The sequence below is a fragment of the Tenrec ecaudatus genome, chromosome 13, assembly GCF_050624435.1.
Source record: "Tenrec ecaudatus isolate mTenEca1 chromosome 13, mTenEca1.hap1, whole genome shotgun sequence".
NCBI lineage: Eukaryota > Metazoa > Chordata > Mammalia > Afrosoricida > Tenrecidae > Tenrec > Tenrec ecaudatus.
In genome coordinates this window covers 48,647,044-48,672,007 of record NC_134542.1, presented here as the reverse complement: position 1 = coordinate 48,672,007, position 24,964 = coordinate 48,647,044, and the positions used below count along the sequence as shown (strand labels likewise).

The window sequence follows — 24,964 nt, the reverse complement described above, 5'->3', positions numbered from 1 at the left end:
GGAGCAACGCTGATGGAGCTAGAACCCTGGAGCTGGAAGAGCACGTGAAGACCCACACCAGTGCTGAGATGCTTCCACTGACACTGGATCCACAAGTCTTTCCACCCACTGGCTGTGATCTTCCTGTATTCGGCATATTTGAATGTGTTGTGTGAGTCTGAAGAGGAATTTATAGACTGGTATCGGCCATATGGGTTAATATCGGACTTGTGGACTCGAACTGGAATGGTCTGGGATTTAAAAAAAAATCATTTTATTGGGGTCATACAACTCATCACAATCCATACATACATCAATTGAGTAAAGCACCCTTATACATTCATTGCCCTCATCATTCTCAAAGTTTGCCCACTGCTTGGTTTCCTGGAATCAGCTCATTTTCCTTTTTACCTTCCCCTGGGATTATTTTTAATATACAATTACTCTTTGATATAAAGTTTTTTCCTGTACATATGTGAGTCTCCCTGGATGTGCTTCTCTAGTCTACCCGGACTGACACAACACGTATCTGGAATTCTTCTCTCATAACCACTCTAAGCATCATGGTATGTTGACAGCTTTCCAGACCTTTTTCTCTGTGTGCACACATATGGAATTTGGAATCCGACCTTAGACATTCTCTTGTAAACTGTATTTTTCCACTTAACAAATCATGAATACTGTTTTTATTCATACAAGGGGGCTTCCAAAAGTTTGTGGGAAAACAGAATGGAAAGATAACGGAACTTTTGGGAAGTCCCCCTGTAGATATCATCCTGCAACTTTTAAAGAGCTTGCATTCTTGTATCAAAGTGTAACTAACTTTCAGTCTCAGACATTTAATTTTGGCTATTATCAAATGCATTGTTATGAACAGGTAGTCCACTCTATGTCTACACACATTATTAAAGAGTATAGCCTCATTTTCTAGGGCCTCAAGCTAAGACTTATTTTTAACTTTGTAACACATACACAGTAACAAAGAATATACAACTGAGACATCTGTGGCCTGCAAATCTACAGTGTTTGTTCTCCAGACTTTTTATATTTTAAGAAAAGATTGCTTATTCCTGTAATAAAGGATTCTGTATTACAAATTCCCAGAAATGACAATTTTGAGTCACAGGGTATAAATATTTTTGAGGCTTACCACCCCCTACCAAGTTGCTGGTTAAACAGGTTGAACCAATGTATACCCTTCTCAGTCTTGGACTGAGTCATTTACTACATTTCCCACCCCAAGGAAGACTGTCCCAAATACCAAAGATTGAGTACTCTTTGATTTCTCAATTTAAGGCTGTATCATACTGTAAAATTTTCACTTTCCTTTAAAAAATATGTCTGGGAAGATATATCTGATCACTGATATTTTGTTTTCTTGACTTTGTTTAAAATTTTAACCCATTTTAAAAAAATAGACTTTAAAAAATATCTATGGACAGCCCCGATAGAGACACCATGAGTCGGAATGAACTTGAGGACAGTGAATTTGAGTTTTGAGTATGGAGAACCTCGTTATTGTCAAAGAATGTTACTCTCATATCTCTCATAAATGTTGCAAGTCATTCTAATTGCCCTTTCATCTTATTCGTGAAGTTTGTTTTGAGTGAAAGAAATAACAATTGTTGCCTTTATTTCATGCTTAGCATCATGTCATAATGTAAGTCTCGGAGTCAGATTTGCTGGGTTTGAATTTGGCCTCACTATCTGAGTAAATTACCAGATCTCTCCAAACCGCCAGGCTGCTTCTTTACAAATTGATATCATAGTAATATCTACCATCAGGTTGGTGTGTTAGCTGCTATAAAATCCATTAAGCACTTAGCACCGAGCCATGAGCTATCATGATAGCAGTGTGGAAAAGACTCCAGGCCAAAGCGATGACATGTGTAAGAGCACAAAGGTATGGGACCAGCTGGGGCGCTTAGGAAAAGAGACTGCAGGGTTGACAGGTAGAGGATTAAAGTGGGCCCTGAGGACAATCTCTTCTTTGAGCTTGCTTCCAGGAGCTTGCTCTGTATGGTACTGGAGATGAGGAGCCAATGTGAGCTTTGAAGCAGACAAGAGTCCCATTGAGATGTGTGATTCTTGAGGATCTCTGGGGTAGCAAAGTGGAACATGAATTTGATTCAGATGTAGTACAAAATTCACAAACATACCAAGCCCCTGATCCACTCTTCCTCTCCCTGAAGTCCCACTCCAGAGCCAGATTCTTATAGCTTTTAACTTACGGTGATTTCTTTTGGTATTTTTCTCCTAGCAACCTAACACAATTTCATGATTTGTCATCAGAGACACATATAATATAGACTAATTAATGGTGGCTTCCTGATTATAAATCGAGCTGCTCCCTACAAGGACGGCAATTTGACATCACCAGTCACTCCAAGGGAGAAAGACGGGGCTTTCTACTCTTGGCAAAGAGTTACAGTCTCAGAAACTCACAGGGGCAGTTCTGCCTTGTTCTATAGAGTCAGTATGAATCAGAATTGACTTGAGGCCAGTGAGTTGGGTTTTTTTACTTTTGGGGAAAGGCACCCTAGGTAATGCAGTTGGGCTGCTAATCAAAAGGTTAGCATGCTCGGGCAGTTCTATCCTGTCCAAGAGGGTCACTAGGAGTTAGTATCAGCTTCATGGCAGTGAGTCTGGTTTTGGTCACTGAGTTTACAAAGAAGGGGCTGGATCTGAGAGAAGATAGAATCAATACGATTTATTGGTGAATGGATAGGGGTGGGGATGGATGTTGGGGAGAAGTTGATTCTCAAGTGAGGGACCACAAGAGCAGATTGGAAGCAGAAAGTCAAGGTCACTTTGCGAAAGGTTAAATTCTAAGTGATAGTCTTGGAGTTAGCACAACTCATGACTGCCCTAGACTCGGGCTCCTGTCTCTTGTTGGTTCCCCCCTGGTCTGAGGACTAAGTGCTGATTGGTAGGTCTTGGGTGGTTTGGATAAAATAGAGACAAGAAAACCTTCCAGTCAGAAGTTGACACTGAGCTTCCCAGTTACATGCCTCCTATCGGTTTCCTCAGTCTCACCTCTTCTTGCCTGGCAGCTTCTATTTGCCCTCAGGATTGAGTCTTGCAGACAGGATCATTTCCTGCCCGCGCCAGAAAGTGAAAGCAAGGGGGAAGCTCTTTAGAAGGCCCAGTGCACCCCAACTGCAGTCAGCACACTGGCCTCTATTACTCAGAGCCTTCTTGTGCTTTCCCCCTGTCCATTTCTACTTCGTCTCCATCCATCCATCCCTATCTTCCCCTACTTTTCCAATCCATCCTTGAGCACCAAGGCTTATAGGGCGGAGGAGAGGGGCAGTCCCTACCTGTGCTTTCTGGGAGGGGCCCCCTCCCTACCCGGGCACACAACTTCCAAGACAAGTGCCTAGAGTCCCTGCTGTGGCGTTTGAAGGACATCAGATATTTGGCATCTTATTAAACAATGGGACATGATTGTCCCTGGGCACAAATCCAATTTCCCAGGGGCCCACCTTTCCGTCAAACTCTTCACCCCCTGAAAGAGTTCCGAGGAATGGAGGAGGAAGATGTGGAAAAGGATGGGTGGGCGTCTCCGAGAGAAAGGCCAAACCGCAGGGTTGCTGGCCGGGAGCCCTTTCCTTTCTGACAGTCCCCGCTGAATCATCCCTTGTGACGTCGCGGTGGCAGGCGTCGGCTCAGCGGTGTGGATGCCCCCCACCTCCCGCGCGGCTACAGGACACCGCGTGCGTGCGTCCACGCCAGACCCGGGGACACCAAGGGCGCGTGGCCTGGTCGCTGGGGTGGACTTCACCTTCTCCCATCCGGAGGCGCCCTGCCCGCCCCTTGGCCTCCGGCTGAGCCCCCGGCCAGGCGCCCGGCGCCCCATTTCCAGCCTCTGGCACCCCGCCGGCCACCTCCTCCCCTGCGTTTTCCTCCTCCTCCTCCTGTCTCCCTCCCTCCTCCCCCGCCTCTTCCGTTTCTTAAGGGAAAGGCTGCGGCTGCCTCTCCGCGCGCCTCCGCATCCCCGGCTTAGGTAATACGTTTTCCTCCTCACGCTCGCCCCAACCCCACCGGCGCCCCCTTCTCTTCGGAGCGCGCGCGGAGGGGGGCGTCCCCGGGGCCGGGGTGAGCAGCTCACACCCTGCCCCCTCTCCCGAGGGTGGGCCAGGGAGCCTGGGCCGGAGGGCGCCCGGCTCTGCGCCCCGGCCTGGAGGGGCCCCGTGCGCTGCAGCCAGCCTCCCCCGGCCGAGCGCGCCGCCGCCCTGGAAACGGGGTGCGCCCGGGACTAGGAAGCAACTCCGTCCTGCTTCCCAGGGCGCCGGGCGCCGGCGGAGCGGCCCGCAGCGGGCAGCGGCGGCCCGGATCCACAGGTAGGTGGCCGAGCGGCCAGCGGACCTAGGCTGCAGGGTCGGTCCGAGAGATGCTTCGAGGGCTCTTCGTGGCCGCGAGTGACCTACTGACCGCACATAAAATAAACACGATCGGCCTATCTTTAGAAGGCGTCCCTTCGCCGCCGTGAATTCTGGGCATCTGCGAGATGTGAGTGAAGCGCGTAGCCAGGGTACTGAGGGTGAGGGGAGATTGGAATTTGGGCTTGACCCGATGGAGAGTGTGGAAGAAAATCCTTAGATTAGTACCTTCAGGAGAAACCGTCAAAGTGTCTATTTTGGAGACTTCTAATTTTAAAGCTCATTTCATGGCGCTCAGTCAGCAGCGGTTGGCCCACCCACTGGCCATGTCAAAAAACTTCCAGCATTGACTGGAAGGAAGGCTGTGTGGACTGATCCCACAGGTGACCCCACAAGCGGAATCAAGCATTTTTGGTTCCTTGGTGCTTGGCTTCTGGCTTGGTGTGGCTTCTGGCTTCAAAACTAAGATTTAATAAGGAACCAGCCCTGCCCAGCCTGAGAAGAGTCTAATGATGAAAATCCACCGAAGGACTGTTGACTGGTAAACTAGTCCCACGGCCTCCTTTGTACCTTACGGACTGTAGGGGGACCGGTCAAGGCAGTGAACGGTGATTTAAAGAAACACAGCTATTGATATTTTTATTTAGCACCTACTTTGCGTTTGAGATATTGTGGATTTGGGTACTGCTTTTGAAGTTAGTGTTTCATCGTGAAGAGGATTATATGAGATTCATAAGGTTATGCTTTACACTTGGCTTAGACTAAGGTATCATTTCAAGCCTCTGGGCGAAACCATCATTTGCTCGGGTTAATGCCATTTAATGTGAAGTGTCTTATTATAGATTTAAATTATAGCTATGCTTGTGATGTATCTGAAAAGAAAACAAAGAGGCAGTTTGACTTGTGAAATAAAAGTTATAAATGTAATATGCCTTATTTGTAATTCTCCTTTTATTTCTGTTTTTAGCAACTAGAAAATGCCTTACTCTGTTTCATCCCTAGATAAATTACCCCCAAATAAGTTTGCTTTATAGTGATTAAATAGGAGCAAAACTCTCCTTTTTTTTATAGGTGAAGATGATGTGTATGGGAACGTTTTCTTAGGTATGAACCCTTATAGATGTCTGTTGAAATATTCTGAATTTGTAATGATGCTCATCAAACTCTATGCTTCATACGTTCAGAGGAATACAGTGCACCACTGAAAAATCATGATGAAGCTGTCAAACACTTCGTGGATTAGATGAATTAGAAAGTCAGTATGCAATGTTAGTATGAGACCATTATTATCAAAGGAAAGATCAAGAAAATTGTTTTTCATAGCAACAGAAACTGCATAGATAGATATTTTTTTTTAAGAGTGAGATGTTCATGAAGGTAATTCAGTACACATTCCACATCTTCTTCCTCTTCCTGATTCTCCTTCCTCTGGTGTCCAGGTGAATAGAAAGAAAGAAAGGGGGACAGGGGATGTAGGTGTGCTGGCATTTGTCTAAAAAATAACAACGATGCTGATGTGTTTGCTTGCCTTAGAGTTTGGAAATGAAGCTTAGTTGATAGCACTTTACTTATTCTCTTCCCACACTCAGAAGAGCGTGTTATCAAGCTTGTCTCATAAAAAGTGGCAAGCAACTATGGAGATAATGGTGATTAAAGAAGGTCGCCAAAGGTGCATGCAACACGGGACTTCCAGAGTCAGAGGTTTAAGGGAAATAAGATACTTAAAGGAAGCAAACTTCTTTAAATAGGGTGGGGATGGGGGTGGGGTCGGGAGGGTCTGAAAAAGTAGGCAAGTTTGGGAAACATGCAGAGAGAAGAACTGTTGCCAGAGCAGATAGCTGATATAATCTCCTGGAATTCCTACACATAAAATATTCTTAAATGATAGCCCTAATACGATGATATTATCTACTTAGAAATTCTGAAACGTTTAGATCCAAATATAGTCAAGTCATATGGTAGTGAACATAGCAGAATAGCAGATGTATTTTTTGCAGTCTCTCTTATGTGGTATGCAATGTTCATTCAACTTCTTTGACTTCTGGGTGGTGCAAACATTGAACATGCTTTGCTCACCTAACGGTTGGAGGTTCAAATCCCCCAGCAGCAGCACCGTGGAAGAAAGACTTGGTAATATGCTTCTGATAAAATCATACCCATAGCAAACCTTGTGGAACACAGTTCTACTCTGATATGCACGGATCACTGTGAATTGGGATCAACGTGATGGCCTCTTGTTGTGTTTTGAAACATAAAAGCACCTTATGGCTGGGTCGTAAAGCAGTTTACTACAACACATAGCTATAGCAAAATATCGTGCTTTATAATTCCTCCTTCAAAATACAGATTATTATTCTTTACTATCTCTTCTTAGTCCCGATTAAATATAGGGGGAAAACATGTAAATGTTAATAACTTATTTGTTGCTCTTATTAAAATGAATTCCCAACCCTATCAAAAAAAGAAAAAACAAACAACTTTATTTAAACATAAAATATGGCCAATTATATATACAAACCAATGAACAAAATAAAGGACTAACCATATATAAAATAATTTAGCAAAATGAATGACCACAATGGGAAATATCAGAGTACATTTCTCTTTACCTTTTTTTTCCCTTCCCTTTCTTTCCTTTTTGAGTTTTGTTTGCTGGCTTTTTTTTTCTAGTGTTAATCACCAGAATATTGGAAATCATCTAAATTAATTATCCAATTCTAAATTAACAGAAATCTTTGTTAACTTTGCTACTCATGGGCCCCACACAACACACTAAGCACTGCAGTCTGGTACCATCCCCAGCATCACTGGGATTTCCATCGGTGGAGCAGTGGGGATGCATTAGGCTGTGATTTTCAAGGTCAGCAGTTCGAAACCACCAGCTCCCTCTGTGGGAGAAAGACGGGCCTTACTCCTGGGCAATTCTACCCTGTCCTGTAGGGTCCCTATGAGTTGGTATGGAATCCATGGCAGTGAGTTTCTTTAATTTATGGAAATAGATCACCAGCCCTAGATGTCTTGATCTGGAAACTCTGCCAAAACCTGTTCTGCATCATAACAATGTACAAGGCTCCACTTGGCAGGTGGTGGCCACGCATGAGAAGATGCATTGGCCAGGCATCAAAACTAGTAGACTTGACCTTTTCTTTACAGAATGTAAGTGCCATTACATGCTTGACCTTTTCTTTACAGTGACAATAGTAAGTGCCATTAAATGCTAATTTGAGTTATAATTAATTGCAAAGGAGTTCAATTAAAGTGGATAATTAGTTCTTATGTTTTCTGCTTTCTTTTGGATTAAGGTTGTTTGTTTTTTTTGGTCCTTGTTGGTGTCTTTTAAACAGTCCTATTGACATAAAATTCACAAATCCTCCAAATTCAGCAGTTCAGTCATAGTGAGAAGAACTGTACGATCATCAACAGAATCAATTTTAGAACCTTTTCTTCATTCTTGCACTTATCATTATTCACTGTGTTGGTTTTGTTGTTGTTTTTAATGATTTTCTTGAAATGAAATCCAGGACAGGTCAATTTATGGTGAGAATAACTGGATGAACAGCTCCGCAGGGTTATGACATGGGAGGTTGGAGAGAAATGAGAAGCCGATGATGATGGATGCAATAATGGGAAAAATGATCTAAAATCGATTGTGGTGACAATTACACAGCTCTTTTAAATATATTTAAAACATCGACTGTCATGGAACAAGACGTAGGTCAACAAAATGGCTCCGTTTGAAAAAGCCCAGTGGGTGAAGGAAGCTGTTTTGTTACGGCTTGGGGAAGACCACAGGGCCGTTCTCCCCTGCCCTACAGGGTCACCAGGAGTCCGTCCAAAATGGGCTTCATGGCAGTGAATTTGTTTTTGATTTTCTAGTGAAGACCTAACTTAGTTCAAGCTATGCCATAACTTTCATTATCACCAGCTTTAAAAATGAGAATTTGAGCTTCCAAATCTTAGAAAACCTCTCAAGTTAGTTCTCGGGGATTTGGAAGAATCATATAGAGTTGCAATTTGATCTAGGAATAAAGAGAGGCTGATTTTAAAAACATGGCTGATGATAAGCCTTGTGGTTAGCAAAGGATGAGGGAAATTAAGTAATAAGATGACATAAATCTGTATTAATCAGTGGAGACACTGGTCTGCAGGTGCAGAAATACAAGGGCACTGGATTTATTTACATCTGTGTGGCTTCAGTGAGCCATTCCTATCTTTTTAGTGCTTTGAAATTTGCCAGTAAAACCTACTACAAATGTTCCTTTTATCAGTTCATGTGCCTTTCAAAGTAAATGTTACACCCATACTTAGTATTGTTATATTCCAGATTTTCTTTTTTTTTTAAACGTTTTATTAGGGGCTCATACAACTCTTATCACAATCCATACATATACATACATCAATTGTATAAAGCACATCTGTACATTCCTTGCCCTAATCATTTTCTTTTCTTTTTTTACATTTTATTAGGGACTCATACAACTCTTATCACAATCCATACATAAGTGGAGAGCGAATGCTTTGAGAATGATTGGGGCAGGGAATGTATGGATGTGCTTTATACAATTGATATTCCAGATTTTCAATCAGTAAATATCCGTTTTTAAAAAATCAACATTTGATTCTAAAAAGTAGAGTGACTAGAATGCTACAATTTGCTGTGGGACCCTACCTGGCAGATTGATGCACTTCATCGTCGCTGCTTTGTTACTGTAACCCTCAGGGAATATATTTTAGGTCATGCGGTATGTTTGTCAGGAATCCCTAGGTAAGTGCGAATGGTGAAGCCCTCCACTAGCAGGTATGCTGATCACTTGAGCCCCCCCAGAGTGACCTTAGAGGACAGCCTGAGTGACTGCTTCCAAAAGACAACAGCCGTGAACACAGTCCCACTCTGCACACCTGATGTGGCTGTGAGTTTGAAGTAATCGAGTGGCCACTAACCACCATAATTTATTTGCTATTGTAGAAAGAAACACTGATCATCTTGCAGAGAGCGCTGGAAAGAACTCCTTTAAAACCTAGTTTTCAATCTACATCTTGTCTGTGACACTTATAATCCTAACATTTGTAAGATGAATACATTTTACAGATTAATTTTGGTGCCAGAAAATTCTTGAAAATTGTTTACTCTCTAATGGAATGAAAATCAGTCAGGTAATTTACTGCTGATCATGGGGAGATGGGGGAAAATGTACGTCTTGTTTGAACTCAACTTACAAACTGTTAGAGGAGAGAACCATTGGGCCCCACCGGGTGGCTTGGGCAGGAAGTTTTGTGCTCTCAGAATGCCCATTAGTCTCTCCACTCACATCCAGATCTAAGTGATTAAAATCTCCTATGTATTAAAAACTAGTGTGTGAAATCAACTGCAAGACAAATAACCTAGTGTACTTTTTTCAGTATAATTTTCATGCAGACCCCCAAAGCAAAAAGAACAAAACCAAACACAAACTCAGGGAGGTTTCTGACCTGGACTAGACCATAGAAATCATTGTAGCCAACGACTCGGCCTTTTCTCTTGTAGCAAAATAAGGAAAACAAGTCCCTGCCAGCTGAATCACAAGCATCCACGTCACGTTGGGCCTGAAAACCAGCTTTCCGTGTCCTAAATAAGGGCTTTCTTCCACACACCAACTCAGCCCGTCTGTACAGAGGCAATGCCAAATGAGGCTGGTGCCTGCAGGTTACAGGAGTTCACAAGGGAAGGTAAATGTTCCTGGCAATCTTCCTTTAATGACTGCAGTGTTCACATCATAGGAAAGGATTGACAAAAACAATCCATAATATTCTCCTGGACAAGATTCTTTCTGCAGGGTACATACACATCTAATTTTCTGCCTTAAATTGTGAATTTTACAATATATATTCTTACCAGTGGTTAAGAGGGTTACACTGAATCTGTTTGTATACTTTTACATTGCCTTTGATTTCAGGCTTTATTTGTGACATGGTGATTCTAACCGCAGCTATTGGCATCCAAAAGCTTACGGCTAAAATTGGGAAGCAGCCGCTATAAGAGTATCTAGGTGGAAAGTTTGCATTTCATAAAAGTTATCCTTACCATTGAAGAGCTGAAGGATCACTTTCTCTAAATGGAATATTTAAAAAATAATTTACCACGGAGTCCAGGGAATTCTTTGAAATCTGTAATTTACCCATGATCTCGTAGATACTTATTACATAAATTAACATTTCCCCCAGAATTTAATTTTTGGTTATTTTTTAAAAAGACAATAAAGTTGACTCTTGCCATACAAGACAGTCACTTTCAGATAAAGGTAGGATTGGGTCTCCTATCCTGCTCCTAAGTACCCAGTGAGGGGCAGAGCTGATGATTGCACAGAGCTGTTTGTTTACATTCCCAGATACCCCCTCCTGGGGGACATTCCATGTCTTCAACTCTGAATCTGAATTTCTAACACAAAGTGTGAAAATTAATTCTTGATTTGAAAAGCACTGCCTTAGCACAGCATCCATTTGCTAGCTACTAGAACAGGTTTTGCGAACAGGGTTATTTTTGTAACCTATTTCTTTGAACACCACTGATAAGCGAAAGTGTGGGCCAAAGCAGTGCTTCGTGCCGCTGTCAAGCTGGGGCCATACAATTGACCTGCTGAGACACGGCACGAGTGGGAGAGAAATGTCGCAGTTACATGGATTTTCATGTCTCCATATTTAATGTCCTTCCTGACCAAACTAAATTAAACTTACTATTTTGGGGAATTTAATCAGCTAAAGTAATGTTGTGAAGGATAGGTCACCTCTGGATATAATAGCAGATTCTGATTCTGGGCATAAAAATATGGCTCAGCTGCCAGTCCTCTAACTACAGCTTTGATTTCCTTTTGTAAATGAATGCAGAATACATATAGACTTTTATATAAGTAAATAGATCCATGTGCCTAAAGGCACCTGAGTGATGCTGCTAAGATCTAAGTACAATAAACAGTATGACCAGGATGAGTCTGTATTTACAGACCTAAGAAGCAATTCACCAGCCAACATTCATGAGCAAAGGGGAACCACACACACTTAAATCTTGAGGTAGTCAGAGCATAGACAACCCGACCATCTTACAGCGTGGGGGAGAGTTGGTTTTTCTATGGTCTTGTTGCTGAAAGCTGGTTTGTCATAGCCACCTTTAAGTCTCATTCATTCTCTCTCTCTCTCTCTCTCTCTCTCTCTCTCTCTCTCTCTCTCTCTCACACACACACACACACACACACACACACACACACACCGATGTCATTGAATTAAATACATAAAGTGTACAAATCCTAATTGTAAAGCTTGGTGTGTTTTCAGAGTCAGCTTATCTTACGCAGCCATCACTAGATCCAGAACATTTTCGACGCCTAGGCTAATCCATTGCTGTAGAGTCGATTATGACGCCAGTATTTATCAGAGTCGGACTGTGCACCTTCGGGTTTTCAGTAGCTCACGGCCCCCTTTCCAGGTTACTCTGGTAGCTCAAACGGGCCCGTCTTTTGGCTGACGTTAGCCCTTATTGTCCCTCATGAGTCCCATTTCCTTCTTCCCCAATGGTAACTATTGACTTGTAACCATTCAAGCTAGTTTTTCCTGCTTTCAAACTTCGTATAAATTAAAATTCCATGGTATATACCTTTTGTTTACATCTCCTTTCACTTAAACAATATGATTTGTGACATGCATGAGTTCCTGTGGAAGTTAATTCATTGTCACTTCCATAGAGCAATTTGTTGTATGAATATGCTACAATTTATTCTACCTTATTATTGATGGTTATCTGGGTGTGCTTAAATGCTAGGTTATAACAAACAGTGATGCTCATACATATCCTTTATGAATATGTCCATGGATTTCTGTTAGTTCACTCAGGTCTACAAGTGAAGGTGCTAGATTGTGAAGGGCCTATATTCAGCTGTGGTGACGAAGAGTTTTCATAAGTGGTTGTGCCAATTTTCACTCATACTAACAGTTTATAAGAATCCCCACAGTATGACATCAACAATGACTACACAAAACAAGTATATAGTCACATATGTACATGTATAAGAATAGAGGCACATGGGGAGGCAGGGGGAACCGATCGCAATGATCGACACATAACCAACCACCCCCACCCCACCCCAAGGGGACGAACAACAGAAACCATGGGGGAAGGGAGATAACGGTCGGTGTAAGATATGAAAATAATAATAATTTATCATTTATCAAGGGGTCATGAGGGTGGGGTGGTGGTGAAAAAGAGGAGCTGATACCAAGGGCTCAATAGAAAGTAAATGTTTAGAAAAGAATAATGGCAATGTGTGTACAGATGTGCTTGATACAATTGATGTCTGGATTGTTATAAGTGGTAAAAGCCCCCAATAGAATGATCATTTAATAATAATAAAAGACTATAGGCACAGTGAAATGAAATGGAGCATTTGAAGACAGCTGTCCATGGAGTCTGTTCTGACTCATAGTGAACCTACTGGGCATACTGGAAGTCATTCTTGCACCCCCAAGGCTGTAATGGATTGGTACTGGCCATTTTGAATCAGGTATTCATCTGACTTATTATACAAGGAAAGACAAATTGAAGAGGACCAGCATTACATTTATTGTAAAAATGAACATTTTAGGTTGTGTCCTGAAGGACAGTGCTATATGTGCTTACAAAAAACAAAAACACTACAACTATTCAAATTTATAAAGCAATTACTTATGCTAAAGGTAAAGAAATTTGAGTTTTTCAACAACTTGTGGAGTCTGATGTAGATCAAATGTAATCGAAACAAATTGATAGATACTGGTGGTTGGAATGCAAAAGTTGAAAACAAGAAGAATCAATAATTGGAAAATAGAGTTTTGGTGGTAGAAAGAATGCAAAGATCATACGATAGAATTTTACAAGACCATCAACATAGACATTGCAAAGACTTTTTTTCAACTGCAAAAGCAGTTCCTATAGTTGAGTACCTCACTAGATGATGCACAAAGAATCAAATTGACTACCTCTGTGAACAGAGACAATGAAGAAGCAGACCAGGGTCAATGGTAGAGAAGACCATCAGTTGCTCGTATGGAAGTTCACATTAAAGCTAAAGAAAACTCATACAAGTCTACAAGAACCAAAGTATGACCTTGGATGTATCCCACCTGAATGTAGAGATCATCTCAGAAATAGATTTGGTACTTTGAATACTAATGACTGAAAACCAGGTGGGTTGTGGGTTGATCTCAAGAACAACGTACATGGAGAGAACAAAAGATCATTAAAAAAGACAAAATAAGCAAAACACCAAAACTGATATCAGAAGAGACTCTGAAACATGTTCCTGAATGTAGAGATGCTAAAGCAAATGGAAGAAATGATGAAGTAAAAGAGCTGAACATAACATTTCAAATGGCATCCAAGAAGATAAAGTATTCTAAAGAAATGTGGAAAGACCTTAGAACTCTCAAAGGAAAAAAAGAAAGAATTTTCAAATTGAAAGAACTAAAAAAAAAAAAAAATTCAAGCCTTGAGTATTGAATGATCCAATAGGCAAATGCTGAATGATACAGGAAACATCAAAAAGCAAGACAGAAGGAATAAAGAGTCTCTTTATCAAAAAGAATTGGTTGACATTAGGTTATTTCAGGAGTTAGCGTATGATCAAGAACTGATGAGATTGAAAGAAGAAGTCCAAGCTACACCGAGGGCACTGGGGAAAAACAGGATTCCAGGAAATAACACAAAATCAATAGAGATGTATCAACAAATGGATACAACACTGGAAACACTGCCAATGAATTTAGAAGGCACACAAGCTGATTAGAAGGGATTCACATTTGTGCCCATTCCAAGAAAAAGACAAATTCCAAAGAAATTCTGTTGAAGATAATTCAAAAATGGCTGTAATACATATGACAGGGAACTGTCAGAAATTTTCAGCTGGATTTAGAAGATGCTGTGGAAGAATATCATTGCTGATGTCAATGGATTTTGAATAAATATAGAGAATATCAGAAAAGATGTTTTCCTATGTTTTAAATAGAAAAAGACATCCAATTGTTTGGAACATAACAAATTATGCAATAAATTTGCAGAGAATGGAAATTCCAAAACACTTCATTATGCTCATGAAGAACCTGTAAATAGAGACAGTTGTTTGATCATTGCAATGAGATGCCACATGGTTTAAAATCAAGGTGTGCGTGCATCAGCATTGTATCCTTTCACCACATTTACCCATTCTGTCTAAGAAAATCATCGAAGCAGCTAGACTAGATAAAGAATAACTGGGCATCAGGATTGGAGGAATACTTGTTAACAACCAGTGATACAAAGATGGTACAACCATGAGAACATGTGAAGAGCTTAAGGCCTCAGGTGCGCCCAGCCCAAACCAAGGTATTTTCACTCACCTCATAGGCATGTGAAAGTTGGATAATGAATAAGGACGGTCAAAGAAGAATGCCTTTGAATTATGGTGTTGGAGAAGAATATTGAAAATGTCATGGACCACCAGAAGAACGAATAAATCTGTGTTGGAAGAAATACAGCCAGAATGCTCTTTAGAAGTGAGGATAGCGAGACTCTGTCTCATGTGCTTGGACATGTTCTCAGGAAGGAACAGTCCTGAAGAAGGACATCATGGTTGGTAAAGTAGAGGGTCAAAGAAGGAGGAAAAAAAATGCTCTAAGAGATAGGTTGACAAGGTGGTTGTAAGAATGGGCTCACACTCAACAAGGATTGTCAGGCTCAAGCTGTGTTCTACTGCACGTGGGATTGCTGAGAGTTGGGACCAACTTGACACCACCTAGCAGCAACAAGTATATACGTATTGTGCACAGACAGTGCCCAGCTACTGCCACTGACTGCTGACCAAGGGCCCAAGAGATGATCCCAGATAAAATAGGGATAGAGTACAGTACAAAGCTTACAATTCTTAAACAGGCCAGACTTATTGGACCAGTTGAGACTAGAGGCTCTTTTAGAGACTTTCCCTAAGATAATACTCTCTAACCCTTGAACTGAGACTATCTCGAGAGATATAATAGAGTGACACTCAGATGGGAGGATATTACCATTAAGTAAGTAGTCTACTAAAAATATTTATATGAGATGAAAAGGTCAACATGCAAGTTGAGAAGGTAAGGTGGGGAGAGGAACCTGGAGCACTGAAATAGAACAAGTGGAATATATTTAAAGAGAATGTTGACACAATAAAAAATGTAACCAATGTCACTGAACCATTTGTATAGAAATTATCAGTAGGGAACCTAGTTTGCTGTGGGAACTTTCATTAAAAATGCTGAGGATATGGGTTTCCGGCTTTTTGACTAAACTGTAACATGTTGGATAAAAAAGCTGAACTCTTTAAAAAAAACGTGCACAATAAAATAACTTTGAACAACACAGGGTTTGGGTGGCTGAACTCCCATGCCCTTGAAAATCTAAGTATTATTTACAGTTGATCCTTGAATGAAAGCCCCGCTCCATACCGATTTCTTTCCCTGGTGCTATTTCATTTGGTACATCAAGTGTTGTGCATATCCACTGAGCACACCACGTGAAGCTAACCATCTCCACGTTGTCGGCTCGTCTCTCCAGGTAGAAGGAATGGAAGGCTAAGGGACTAGCAATTTCTGCTTGCCCTTGAGAAGTCAGCACAAACAGCTGTAAAACTCCAGGCCCTTCAGGGCAGTCTGGCCTTTCCCTGAACAGTAGTAACTGCTGGCCGAGCCACTGTGCGACACCTTCACATTTCCGTCTCTCAGACTGTGAGTGAGAGACCGAACTCGGGGCAGGTGGGCTTAATACAGAGAGGACAGAAATATTGGCCCTGTAACAATAACACCTTATCTCCAGGAAGGAGGGCATGTCAACAGAAAGGCTTTCACTCGGTCGCCTGCTCATTAGACCATATCAGGGCCTCACATTTCAGCCACTGAGGGTGACAGAGGGGCACGGGCAGCTTTTGGCACAGCCAGAACTTGCATACATGATTGGATTCTCTTGGTGCAAGAATTCCCACAAAATATCCTGACAATAGATCCTCCTGGACAGAAGAATGGCTCTCCCAAGCCACCCAGAGAGGGCCTGCCAGCGTCGCTCTGCTGCCCTACGAGCCAAAGTTTCCACCCAGCTGCCCAGAAACGGAAGCCACCAGATCTGCCTGCATGAAGGCACTTTCTTTCGGGTCATTTGGATGTTTCGACCTAGTTCCCGGGGCTCCTGCAATTAGTGGAGTAGTAAATTTTCAGCAAAGGTTTCAGTGACCCATGCAAAGTTGCCAGTCTCTTGCTTTCTCTAGTCGGCACATGGGCTCTGTGAAGTTGCATTTAACAGTAATGTCAGGTGTGATCAAGATGGCTCACAGTCTTGAATTCGATGTACAACAGAGCAAAGTGTCACTTGTCCCTGCATGTCCTCACAATCGTTTATGTTTGAGACGCTCATGGCAGTGACTGGGTCAGTCCGTCTCATTGAGATGCCTGCTCCTAGGCCATCCTCACGATGGTTCTTTGTCTGCGTCTGTCCAGGGAGCCACTGTGTCAGTTCATCGCGTTGAAGGTCTCCCCTTTCTTGCCACTTCGTTACTTCACCGTGCACGATGTCCTTCTCCAGGGACTCATCTTGCAGCAGTACATCGACAGGGGTGCTACCAGAGGTTCAGAAGAGAACGTGAACCTAGGGATATCATTACTGATGTGAGTTGGATTGATCTTGGCTGAAAGCAGAGAATGCCAGAAATGATGTACGTGGCAGTAGGCAAGTCTGTTGCAAATGAACTCTTCGAGTGTTGAAAAGCAAAGCTGTCACCTGGAGGACTAAGTTGAGTGTCTGATCCAAGCTACGGCTTTTCGATCGCCTCATTTACATGTGAATTCTGGACAATGAATAAGTAAAACCACAGCAGAATTGATGACCTGAATTGTGTTGGTTTTAAATAAACCATGGACTGCCAGAAGAGCAAACACATGTGCCCTGGAAGAAGTATAGCCAGAATGCTCCTTAGAAGCAAGGATGGTGAGTCTCATGCACTTTGGACCAATTCTCAGGAGGGGCCAGTCCCTGGAAAAGCACACCATGAGAGGAAAAGTAGGTCAGAGGAAAAGACGTCCCTGATTAAGATGGATTGTCACAGTGCCAGTGACAATGGCCTCAACTATAGCAACCATTACAAGGATGGCATGTGTGGTAGTGACGGTCTAGTGTGGAGCCTAGCCACTAGCCAGCCTGATGATCTGACGATGCTTCCTGGTGGGTGTGGCTTTCTCATGAGGATCCTGGGAACTTCCTATCTTCTTCTCTCTCTCTCTCTCTCTCTCTCTCTCTCTCTCTCTCTCTCCACTTTCACCCTCCTGTTGACAAGCCATATGGAGCTGAGTTCAGGAGCCACACAGATTGCTGAAGGTGCTGAGTTACTTCCACTGCCATTGGATCCACAAGACTTTTTTACCTACCAGCCTGGGATCTTCCTGCATTCAGCATCATTGCATGTGCTGCGTGGCTCTGAAGAACAACTTATGAACTATTATCAGACATATGGGCTAATAGCCAATTTGATCTGGACTGGGCTGTTTTTTCAATATAAAATTGCTCTTTGATGTAAAGCTCTTGCTTGCGTACATATGAGTATGCCTGGATTTGTTTATCTCGTCAGCCCAGGCTCACACGGCATGGTACTGGGCACTGTCTCCTTCCATTCTGCACAGGGTCTCTGTGAGTGAGAACCAACTTGGTGGCAGCAGAGCAGAGCATCCCTTGTTCCTCGTCTCTCTCAGTCTGGAAGCTCCCCTGAAACCTGGCCACCATGGGTGACCCTACTGAGATTCGAGACATTGACAGCATCGCATCCAGCATGTATGAGCCACCACAGTATGGCAAACTGATCATTGTAGCTAATAGTAATAACTATCATTTATCATCAATGATTTATGCAAGGCTCTGCTGGGAACCTTTTCCAGAAACTTCTTGTTTTATTTCCTAATGTTCCTGTAGCCTAAATATTATTGCTGCATTACAGATAGAGAAACTCAGAAAGGGTAAGTAAGTAAATTACCTGATCCCAGCCCCGGCCAGATCAAGTCCATAAATTACACTATTTAGTGACACAGCAAGAGTTTGAACCCCAGTCAACCTGTGTTCAAAATGGTGTCCAAAAAGCTTATAATATTTGAACTGTGTAGAAATTATTCTGAAAATGATTTTCAACCCCTTTTCTCCTGAGAGGACAGAATGGTCAGAAAACTGAGTTTTGTCTTTGAGAGGTTTGAGTTTCCAGGAAAAGTCTTACATGTCTTTCCCCCCCCCCCCCGATTCACTTTCTATTGAAAAATACTTTTCAATAATTCTCCAAGTGGGCATGAAATCCCACAAAAGCTAAAGAGACTTTTAATTCTCTCTGGCCTGTTGACACATCCCCAGGCTAATTTATGGATATGTATGCGTTAGAGAGGCTATTTCCACATTCCCTCTAACCATGTGGCTTGACTTAAAGGGAGCAGTTCTTAGCTGGAAGATGACCTCACAGAATTAAAATGATCGATTACATAAATGGAGGTAAAGAACTTTATCCTGTTTTTTTACTGTTTGACCTGAAAACAGAAGATTAAAAATAGATCTTGTCGGTTCTATGGAGATCAATCAGTTGCTTCTGAAGACAGGCCTTGTGGTCTCCTTCCAAAAGGTCACGGCTTTACTCCCAGGATCACCTTGCAGCCAAGCAACAGACAGGCCTGTGCAGTGAACAATGACACTGGGAGGAGGGCAGACAGGCGTATGCAGTGAACAATCACACTGGGAGGAGGGCAGACAGGTCTATGCAGTGAACAATGACACTGGGAGGAGGGCAGACAGGTGTATGCAGTGAACAATCACACTGGGAGGAAGGCAGACAGGTCTGTGCAGTGAACAGTAACACTGGGAGGAAGGCAGACAGGTCTATGCAGTGAACAATAACACTGGGAGGAGGGCAGACAGGTGTATGCAGTGAACAGTAACACTGGGAGGAGGGCAGACAGGTCTATGCAGTGAACAATAACACTGGGAGGAAGGAATGCCTCAGAACCATCAACCTCCAGGACCCAAAGGGCAGCATTTATCCCCAAATAGATGAGCTCAGAAGGCTGGAAGCTGCAGGGAAGAAGGATGAATGCAAACAGGCAACTCAGGGCCTGTTACACTGAGGAGATTGAAACTAATGTTACAAAACAGAGTGTATTTAAATTTCCAATGGAAAACCCAAGTGCTCCTCACACCTCACAGCCGCTGGGAACCCCCCTGGAGCAGTGCTCTGCACATTGGGGCAACAACAAGGAACAGCTATTCTTTCAAGAAAGCAATGACAGTTTCTCTTGGACAAAAGCTGAGCCTGTGCACAGATAACTGGTCCACAAAGACATCACTGGAACAGGATTGAAGAATTGTTCCCACCCCCACCCTGCAGGGTATTTTAATTCAAGGTTGAAGAATGTGAGGGTGGTGGGGCAGGGCTGGGGTAGAGGGGGTTAGAGGTGAGTTTTTCTGAGAATGGAAGGTAACGTGCCAATTAAATGGTGATTATATAGTAATGACAGCTGTTGGCTAGCTGTGTGTTTATTTACTATTTACAGCGGGCTTCAAACCAGCTTATTCCTGCTAGTTATCTCATTCCTCCTCAACTGGCTAGTGAAAAATTCCTTTCCACCAAGATTTACTGAATCAGAATCTACATTTCAACAAAATCCTTTAGTGCAAACCAACTTTTTATTGTGAACTCATTGAAGGTGTACAGAGCAGATCATCAGCTTTCCATTCCATAATTCATATACATTTGTTTCAACTCCGTAATTATAACACGGGGATCCTTAAGAATCACCTGAGGGTGATTCATGGGGAAATGTAGATTCTCATTCGGTTACATCTGGGGTGGAAAAGCAAATTCTCAGCAAGGGCTTAAACTGGAATGAGTCAGTTCAAAGCCCTGGCTTGACCCTCATCCTGCCCACTCACTCCTAGCCCTGTGATGGTGGGCAAACTACTTCTGGTCCTTGTGCCCTGTTTCTTCTGTAAAATGAAAATCATGTCCTAGTGCTCTGAAGATGTAAGGCACCTATAAAGATGTCTGGCAGATAATAGATATCTACACCAATGTACATTTTTAGCTTTGGCCCCTCCCTGCATAGGGATAAGAACAGAATCACTGCATCGCCGGGGCCACCAAGAAACCTGCCACCAGGTAGTAGCATCCCCGAAATCACAAGCGATAAGGAAAAAAATAAGCATTGTTGAATACAGTAGCTATTAAAAATTTATAAGCTGGTTAAAATACAGATTCCTGGGCCCCTCGCAGAGCTTTTGCTGAGCTCAAGGTGGTGCCCATGAATCTGTCTCTTTATGATAGATGCCTTGGGTCATTCTGATACAGCAAATCTCAGAACACACTTGGAGAGAGACAAATAGGTGGGATTTCTTATACCCAAATAGAATTCTGTGAGGAAAAGAATCCAACTTTATCCAAAGTGTCCTTGGTGCCTGAGAGATTAGACTTACTCTAACGAATGAAGTACTTGGTGAGGCTTCCTGTCCACATCTGGAGTTTAATGCTAATGAGATAACAAAGGTAGAGGCTGACCTGGGCTCAATCATGTGGCTTACTGGGACCCTCATAAAGGCCCAGACAGGGATGCTCTGTGGGCTTTCTAGTTGAAAGACATCGATGCACTTGGGAAAGTAGTATGGCCCTTTTGGGGACACTGAAGTTCTCCCTGGAGAACCCTATACAGTAAATATATACTGTGAATTTTCCAACATATTGATTCTTAATAAAAAGCATTTATATACACAGGTAGGGTTTTTTTTAAGGCAATGATTTTGTTTAAACTCCATTCTACCACCTGATTATTTTTGTGTTATCACCACAGTCTAATTTTGGACAGTTGCCTTTTTTTTAAAAAAAAGATTTTATTGGGGGCTTGTACAACTCTTATCACCATCCATCCACCATCCATCCATCCATCCATCCACCCATCTTATTGTGTCAGGCACATTTGTACATTTGTTGCCATCATCAATTTGAAAGCATTTTCTTTCTACTTGAGCCCTTGGTATCAGCTCCTCATTTTTTCCACTCCCTCCCCTCCCTTCCCTCCCTCATGAACCCTTGATAATTTAAAAATCATTACTATTTTTTCATGTCTTACACTGACGAATGTCACATTTCACTCATTTTTCTGTTGTCCATCGTGCTGGGAAGAGGTTATAGGTAGATCATTGTGATCGGTTCCCTCTGTCTCCCCACACCTTCCCCTTCCCTTCCTGGTGTGGCTACTTTCAATAATGGTCCTGAGGGGTTTATCTATCCTGAATTCCTGTGTTTCCAAACCTCATCTGTAACCATGTGCATGCTCTGGTCTAGCCAGCTTTGTAAAGTAGAATTGGGGTCAAGGTAGTGGGGGAGAGGAAGCATTAAAAAACTAGAGGAAAGTTGTGTTTCATCAGTACTATACTGCACCCTGACTGGCTCATCTCTTCCTTGTGACCCTTCTGTAAGGGGATATCCAGTTGCCCACAGATGGGTTCCCGACTCCCCCTCATTCACAATGATAGAAATTTTTGTTCTGGGTCTTTGATGCCTGATACCTGATCCCATCAACTCATGATCACACAGGCTGTTGTGCTTCTTCCATGTGGACTTTGTTGCTTCTTAGCTAAATGGTTGCTTGTTTTTCTTCAAGCTTTTAAGACCCCAGACCCTATATCTTTTGATAGCTGGGCACCATCAGCTTTCATCGCCACATTTGCTTATGTACCTGCTTTGTCTTCAGCGATCATATTGGGAAGGTGAGCATCACAGAATGCCATCTTATTAGAACAAAGTGTTCTTGCATTGAGGGAGTACTTGAGTAGAGGCCCAATGTCTGTCTGCTAGCTTGATACTTAACATATAAATATATGTACATAGATATATTTCCCTATCATTATATATAAATATGTTTACATATTCACATGCCTGTACTTAGACCTCTATAAATGCCCTTTGTCTCCTAGTTCTTTCTTTTATTTCCTCTTGTTCCACGCTCATGCTCAGGCTTCATTTGGGTTTCAGTAATTCCTCTCAGTTACATTGCCCTTGATCAAGTCCCTACCAGGCCTCCTATACCTTCCTCACCACCAATTTGGATCACTTGTTGCTCCCTTGTCCCTGGGTTTGTTAACACCCACTTAATTTCCCCTGCCTCCCTCTCTGCCATGTCCTCCTCCCACAACCATCAGTCCCATTGTTTTCTTCTCCAGATTGTTTATCCCACCTATCTTAGCTAGATAAACATGCAGAAATAATAATATGCCCAAAAACAAGACAGAGTAAAACAAAGCAACCAAAGGAAACAAATCAACAACAACAACAACAAAACCCAATGACAAAAAAAATAGAGAAAAGCCTGTCAATAGTTCAAGGTCTGTTTGTTGACCTTAAGGAGTGTTTTCTGGTTGAGTCTTATGGGGTGCCTCACCTTGGCCCAAAACATATTTTTGGTATTCCCTGGGGACTTCGTTGCTCTGTTCCCCTTGCTGCTCTGTTGCACGCCCTTAGTGTTTTGCCTCGGTGTGGTGGGTCAGATCAGGCACAATTCCCCACTGTGCCTCCAGTGTTGTCCCTCATAGCGAGATGGGTCAGTGAGTGATGTCTTGTGGGGCCAGCCCTATGGTCCTCTCTGTACATTGGCTGCTCTGAGCAGGAATATCATCGTCAAGGCTTGGTGGGCCAGGAAGTGCTCCACTCTTTCTTCCTCCCCCTTCTTTGGTCCTGTGTGCTCTGATCAGACATGTCCCTCTCCCTGAGCTATAGCTTCAGTGTTGTCCTCTGAAGTGAATTCTTCTTTGGGGAGGGTGTACCTTCATGATAAATTGCACCCACTTTTAATTTTATATGATTTTAGAGGACACAATACAGACATCATATCATTCAATAGTCCAGTCATATCAAGAAGTGTTGCACAATCACTACCACAAGTAGTTTTAAAGTGTTGTACTCCCTGGTATCAGCACCCAAGGTATTTTTCACAGGGCTTCCAAAGTTGAGGACATTTCTACTTGTGATGGAGTGGATTAAATAATTAAAGAACTCTCACCAAATGATTGGGTAGAACTATGCAAATATGAGGAGCTGATGGCCAAACGAGGGGATTGGCTAGCTCGCTGCTAATGTAAATAAGATGCACTGCATCCTTATTGAGGTGGGGCCATACAAATAAGGTTTATGGACCCCTAACATAGGTCAGTGTTGCCACCCGGGTAAGCTAAAAATCAGCCTTCCCACCAGGAGAAATGGTGATCTTAGCACCACCAAGGTAAAGTTAAGCAGAAATGGGGCGTGTTCTTTGGACCCAGAATTCCTCTGTTGGGAACTCACTGACGGGAGGGACAGAGAGTTGTAACACCAGAGAGTAGGCGAGAAGTGACGATAAAGAAGCAGAAGTAGTAGAACCAGGAGAATAGCAGGAGATGGTGGTTTTCCAGACTCATGGGCTGAGACTGCTTTTGAGCAGGAGGCTTGCTGGCAGAGTGGAATGTTTGTGGATACTTGATGGAGCTATTTTCTGACCTACAGAGCTACAGCCGAGTACCTTTGGTCTGAGGCTTACAGGTGGAGTGGGGTGCCTAGGGCCACTTATTGGCAGAGCCAAAGGAACTTTGTAATACTTGCCTGAGCAAAGCAGAAGGCCAAGGGCAGAGAGACTAAGGGCCCAAGAGAGAAATTCTGCCTGTGGGCAGTATTGAGAAGAAGCTGTCAAGAAGCTGTCCTGATTGAATAACTATATCCTAAGTTAAATTGCTAGTGAACCCCTTAGAATCACAGTATTGTCTGTAAATTCCATGTGGTCATTGCAACATGTTATCAAACTCAGCAGAGAAGTAGAGGGTGCCTTGGGTGGGCAGGTTGGTGTCAGAATTGGTCAGGTTTGAGGGTGGAGGCATGTCTGTCTGAACTCTATCTCATAGAAGTAAGCTTTAGGCTGTTGATGCATATCTCCTCCCCATTTGTGAAGCCAGAGGAAATTAGACCCACTGCCAAGCCATTTTTACCTCACCCCAGATACACTGAATCAGAGCCTACCTACATTGTAACCACATCCCCCAAGAGCTTCTCATTTCTTATATATACAGCTGGAGAGCCATAAGCATCACCTGGGGTCCTGTTCAGTTGCATAGGGGTTCATTCCATCTGGGTGGAAAGGTTTGAACTGGAATGAACCAGCTTAGAGGCCTGACTTTTAAAATATCATTTATTCTGCATATTACATCATGATACAGCATTTTCAAAGTTTAAAGAAAAGATAACTCATCCACAGTTCTATACTCAGTAATACCTACTCCTGTTGGGCGAAACTACAGCACAGTGAAGCTAACAGAAAGTTGGGAGGGCTTAGTGGTTAGAGAGCTTGACTGTAAACCCAGAGATCGGGGGTTTGCATTTACTTTCCGCTCTGGGGGACAAAGATATGGCGGTCAGCTTCAGTCAAGATTTACAGCCTTAGAAATCCTGTGGGGGCAGTTCTGGTTTATGGGCGTGCTATGAGTCAGAATCAGATAGCAATGTGTTAATTTCTGGTATTTCCATATTAAAAATTTTTCAGGAGGCTTTTTAATGACTAGCATTCTC

The 24,964-nt window shown here is 42.7% G+C and overlaps 1 protein-coding gene across 3 annotated transcripts in view; it reads left to right on the top strand.

The window, feature by feature from the left end:
* Positions 1-3,688: 3,688 nt before the first annotated feature.
* The window catches only part of INPP1 (inositol polyphosphate-1-phosphatase), a 38,075-nt gene continuing 16,799 nt past the window's right edge, over positions 3,689-24,964 (top strand). The window contains exon 1 of one of the 3 annotated variants that reach the window (XM_075530211.1): positions 3,689-3,985. The gene's annotated coding sequence lies outside the window, so the exon portion shown is untranslated. Of the gene's footprint in view, positions 4,323-5,446; positions 5,466-24,964 lie in introns of those variants that run through there. The other 2 variants (XM_075530212.1, XM_075530213.1) reach the window with 2 other exon arrangements.